Here is a 6,311-nt window from a genome sequence, read left to right as displayed (position 1 = left end):
TACTACCGAAACTTCGTGAAGAAAGTGCCATGTGGAGTTGGACGTTATTAGACCTATTATACTATTATGGTTAATTTGACACTCTACCATCAATCACAAGGCGTAACAAAACTAAACCGCATCACTGCGAGGCTTCTCGTAAGTCCGCGTACACAAATTGCCACATCGATGAACTTAGGTAAGTTCACCCCGAAGAGCAATTGGAGCAACGCGAGACTGGTCGTAAAGTCTAGAACGCAACTTAATCGCAGTTTTGCCGGATCAATCTCGCAATCAAATCATTCGATAAGTGGCTCGAAATCGCAATCGCATCATGTGTTTGTCTAGAAATCTCTAACGCTAGTTGTTGTCAATTGTGTGAACTTCTATCAGCTGGTGTGGATCGTCTATTGTGGATTCGCTAGACGAGTATCGAGAATCACTCGCCGCCTTCCACTCTTAACGCGCCTCGCACCTAATCCACCAACTCGATACTCTTATCATGGTTCGCTATTACTTATCAATGCACGCATTCTACTTGACATGTTAGCGCGCACGACCTCGCTTCACGAGATAAAATTAATAAGGTTGAAACATGGTGATGTTTTGACCATATTAGCTGACTTTTGTGGAAAAAGGCCGTGTGGGCTAGCCTTAGTACTATTCGTGGTGTAATCAGTTCAATCAATCGTCTATCACTCGCAACGCAACAATCGTCTCTATTCAATCTGTTGGAATCTATTGTCTATCGATGTTCGAATGTTACTTGGAAGTCATCGCAGGTGGTGTAATGTTAGGGTGCATGACATTGCTTCACAAGATAAAACTAATATGGAAACATGGTGTTTGTCATATTAGCAAGTCTTGTGGAAACGTGCCATGCGAACTTCGTGTGGAATCAAATCGAAATCTCATTTACCCGAATCAAAATCGTGTCATTCGTTGCCCAACCAAGCATACCATATCAGCGTTGTGCGACCGGACTACTCGCACCCGCTGCCTACGCTTGGTTTGCATCCAACTTATTTCTATTCAAAACTCGGTCTAGCACCTCATCGCTAGGATCAAGGGAATCGAAATTCTATCTGTGTCGTATCGGCACACGTGACACCGCCGCACGAAACCGAGATAATATGGGTAAAACATGGTGGATACGCCGCTGGTACTTCCTATATATAAGTGTTTTAGCCATATTAACGAACTTTTGTGGGAAGGTGCCACGTGGGGCCCGATGTAAGTTATTTTTCCATAGTATTAAGGAAAACCTATTTTTCTAAAATTTTTACTAAAACCGTTGGACAAATGAAATTCCTTACAACTTGGAGAAAACATTGAATCAGTTTGGCTCCGTGCCCAATGAAAATTTCATAAGTCCAATTCTTTTCTTAAAAACCTTTGCAATGACCGACAGGAATCTTCCCGAGAACGAGGGTTCGGCAGTCGAGTTCCGCTCGAACCCACGTTGTAGGAAAGTTTTCTTAAAACTTATTTTGCTACCTGATTCTTTTAAAATGTAAAAACTCAAAACCTGTTATCAAATAACAAAACCCTCCACATAGCGCTGGTGTGGACATCAAAACGGTCGACACCGCGCCATGAGGAGATTCTTCTTAATTAACTTCGGAAATTAATCGAGTATTGGTAAGTTTAAAACGCTATAAAATTGCTTTTTGTATGTGTTATCACTTCTAAGTAATCAAATCGTATGCTCTCTCTATTTTCACTCGCCAAATCGTAATCGATCGCTCGTTATCTAGACGCTATTAATCCCTTCCATCAATCGCATCAACCCTTACGACCCTACTATTGGATTAATTTCGGGACGAAATTTCCTAAAGGAGGGGATACTGTAACAACCCGCACCTTCGTGCGTTGTTACTACTCGATACACTCGTTACGCCTAGCACCGGAGATTCGGATCATAATGTAACTATATCAATTATATCGCTAAATCGAAGTATAATCGAATAATTACGCATATTCTATCGCTATTACAAACCTATTTTGCATAACACTCACGATGATGTCGAATATGGGCCTAAACTACCCTTCTCGATGAGCGTGAGGTGTCAAAATGTGAGTAATCAACGCTAACGAGGGTTATCGGGTGAGTACTATGACTCTAACCGTCATGACGATGATGGCAATATGAGTAAGTGGTGCCCCGATAATCATTGTGGCACATCACATCGTAGAACGCACTCGAAGGCACGCGTAACTCGATCACCGCACTGAGAATTGGATACATAAATACGTATATACGGCCCTTTTGTGATTAATAATAATAAATAATTTAATAATTATATAAATATATGAAAATATGGCTCAAACCGTCGAAATCGCACCAAAAACGGGATCAAAAGGCTTCCGAACGGATCAATTCGATCAGACTAGTCCAATTGGTCAGACCGGCCCAATCAGATAGGCCAGTCCGATCGACTGGGCCAGCCGATCGACTGGGCCAACCGATCGACTAGGCCAGCCGATCGACTGGGCCAACCGATCGACTAGGCCAGCCGATCGACTGGGCCAACCGATCGACTAGGCCAGCCGATCGACTGGGCCAACCGATCGACTAGGCCAGCCGATCGACTGGGCCAGCCGATCGAACGGGCCAGCCGAACCAACTGCAGTTTTGCCTTCCTTTCTCCTTCCTTGCCTATAAATACCCCTCCATTCACTCCCAAACACTTGTGTTGCTGCTCCTAACCGAACAAGACGTTCCAGCCCTCAAATCTCTCGATTTCTTCCGAATCTTGTAAGTTTTCAACCCGAATCTTGTACTTTCTTGATCCAAATGCAATCCTTCATCTTTCTATCTTTCGAATCTCGATTTTTAACCGTGAAATCAACGGATTTGGGGTGTTCTAAGGTGATGTCACCACAAAGTTCTTCAAAGGTGATGTCATCCCATGAAGAACAACTCAGATTCGGATGATTTACGTACGATTCTTCATGAATCTCAACCAAATCAATGTTTTTCTAATCAAAAGGCCACGGATTTGGGTTGTTCGGATAGATTTCATCACAAAGTTCTTATGAACTTCAAGTGTTGACCTTATATCATCAAGAACAACTCAGATCCAGGGCATTTCCTAAGTAAAATCAAGGTTTTTACATCAGATCTAGTGATAAAATGATCGATTTCGAGTTAGACACGGAAAAACCGACCAGTTCCGACGAACGGGGTGATTCCCGGCCGTTAAAACAGGTCGGAATTGACGGGATTTCAGTTGCTTAACACCTCATCATAACGTCCTAACCCAAAACGCTGAAAAACGCTCGAAAAATCATCGAAAACAGCCGAACAGGATGGCCAATCGAACAGCTAGTCGATCGAACAGCTGGTCGATCGAACAGCTGGTCGATCGAACAGCTGGTCCGATCGAACAGCTGGTCCGATCGAACAGCTGGTCCGATCGAACAGCTGGTCCGATCGAACAGCTGGTCCGATCGAACAGCTGGTCCGATCGAACAGCTGGTCCGATCGAACAGCTGGTCCGATCGAACAGCTGGTCCGATCGAACAGCTGGTCCGATCGATCACGCCATCCGACCAACCAAGCCCATCCGACCGACCAGGCCCACTCGATCGAGTGGCCTGTTCGACTGGGCCAGCCCAATTTCATCATTTTACCCGATTTTAACCCAATTTTACCCGATTTCACGCAAATCGATACCGTTGAACGCATAGTAATCTATCACTCACATAAATTGTCTGAAATCAGGACATTCTCCGGCACCGATTCCGCAAATCTAACCGAATACGCGCTGTGAGTATACTTGACCCCTTTTATCGAATTTTGGGTGTAACATACGTTCCATAAAAACCAAACTTATCAAACGAATGATTTAATTGGACTATTTATCACTTGCGAATAACTGTTTGCATAGATATACGTGATGCTAGTACATGTATGCTAGGACTTATACTCGTGACGTCCCACCAAGACTAGTATAGTACTATTTCGCCCGACGGGGTCTAGTTATGCCATCAAGAGTCGAGCATCGAGGACTTAGCTGGTAGTATCAGTTTTGTGAGTGTATATGTTGTGTATTACGTTTATGCATGTGGAAATTCGCAGCACTTTCAATCTATCACACTATCACATATCAAACCTGTATACTCGCCAATACTTTTGTATTGACAAAGTTTTAACGTATGTTGCAGGTTTAGCCGAAGTATACATCAAATCAAGCTAGGAAGTCTAGAAACTCATCTAAAATCTAGGTTGTCGGATTTGAATTGTTCGAGAGGACAAGAAATCTGTGATGACTTACGTGATTGTATTGTTTGTTAGTATGGGATGACAAATGTAATAAATATTATCGCAATATAGTTGTTATGGATTCTCTTGAGCAATCTGATTCGCCTAGTGCCGCGCCCCGATGATTCCGCCATCGGTTGGGGTGTGACAAACCATTGATGAGGTTATAAGCATTAAGACATAGGGTTGAGATGAGTTAGACTCAAGTTCAACTAAGATTTAACAAGTTTAGACTAAATCAGAAACAAACAGTCCACTTTGGAGTCTTTTTGGCGACATTCCAAGGCTTGGTTTTCCATGAAAAACCTCTGGAAACGTAGCTAAGGTCAATACAAAGAAGTAGGAAAAAGAATCGAGTGAATCAGATAAGAAATGAGTGAGTTATGCTCACTTTTGTGAAGGTTGATGCTTCCACTCGAACTTGAGATTTGCAGCTGATTATAGGATGATTTGAGAGTGTTTAGAGTGATAAGAAAAGTGTAAGAAGCTTGGATTATGTGTGGTATTTATAGGGAAGAGTTTGGTTAGTTGGTGGTTGGATAATTAATGTTATAGGTGAGTTTAAAACTAAAAAAGAACCAAAAAATCGCGCTAAAATGGAGCTGAAAACAAGCTGGTTGCAGTGATCAGGCATCTGAGCAAGTTGTTAAGGCATCTGAGCAAGTTGTTAAGCTGGTTGCGGTGATCAGGCATCTAACAAAACTAACTAGTTAATTAATAAAACTTTTTAAATAGATATTTTAATTAATTAAATAAAATAGGATTAGATAAATAACGATATTTATGAACGAGTTTAAATTTAGATAAAATCTTTAAACGATTATTCGTTTCACGAAGCTTCCGAATTTCATTATTTTAAGAGTTTTAACTAGTTTAACGAGTATCAAGTGTCGATAAATATAGAATCAAGAATCCTTGACTAATATTTTGTTCAAACAAGGAATTGATTAACAGTTGCACATAACTCTAATATGAATACACAAATTAGCTTCGTTTTCATTATGATCAATAGTCTCGAATTACAAACGGAACGAAAGTAGATTACAAAGAGGGTACAAGTGTCTAAATATGGAAAGTACAACATGACTTGTTAAAATAAGAAAGTGCGGAAAAGTGGAGCGTTACAAGAACATTCAAGTTTTATGGGTTGATTGGATCAAGAAGGATAAGTTTTATGAATTGTTCAGGAAAGTAGAATGAAGATCGGGGCAAATTGCAAAATTTGAAGTAGTGGTTGTATTGAATTTAGCCATAAATAATTTCCAATCATGGATTTTCCTTAATATCATGGGTGGGTGTTGTTCAAAAAGAAAGGCAAAGAGGTATACGTGGCACAAATGGAAGGCTAAACTGAGATTACTCATCATGTTCTTTGACGATGCACTTTGGTAACATTCTTCTTGCTGATATGTTTTGGTTTGTTCTCGCTAGATCTTAAATGCTGCCATTTTTTATGGGTTTTGTCATACGAGCTAGCTGATGCCCAAGTTTTTACTCAATAAAAGGCCTGTCATGGTTATATTGTACTTGGGGTTAGATATTGTCTTGGTTGTAGCATGTGTCACTGCCTAAAAGTGGTCAAATGAGCAATTAGGCGAAGTTCAATAGTTCATCAGTAGAAAATGTGGCCTTGGTTGCTACTAACATCATGTACTCAGTTTTACATGGGCTGATGTTTTTAGATTTCATAGTGCCGGTGGGTATTACTAAAAGGAACCTGGGTTTAAGAATGATTAAATTGGTTAGGAGTTGTTGATATGAGTACAGTACACCATGAAGATTGCAAAAGCTTCAAAGAACAACCATGAACATTTGCAAAATTTATTCTTTTCCTTTCTGGTCTGCGAGAGAAATGGTTCCCATATGGATACATGGCTGGCTAGTGGTGATCGTTTTGTAGTTCTTAAGGTCAAGAACTTTATGTAGGGACGTGTCAAATAAGTAGAGGGGGCTACTTGTAAATGATGATTAGTATAGGGGTTCTAGTGAATAATCCAAATGTACATATACACGTATCTTTGAACATAATGGTTAGCGAATTGATTGAGAAAACTCCTTCTTCCTC

This window comes from Helianthus annuus, chromosome 16 (genome assembly GCF_002127325.2).
Source record: "Helianthus annuus cultivar XRQ/B chromosome 16, HanXRQr2.0-SUNRISE, whole genome shotgun sequence".
Classification (NCBI taxonomy): Eukaryota; Viridiplantae; Streptophyta; class Magnoliopsida; order Asterales; family Asteraceae; genus Helianthus; species Helianthus annuus.
The sequence above is the reverse complement of the archived record's forward strand: the minus strand, read 5'-3'. Positions refer to the sequence as shown.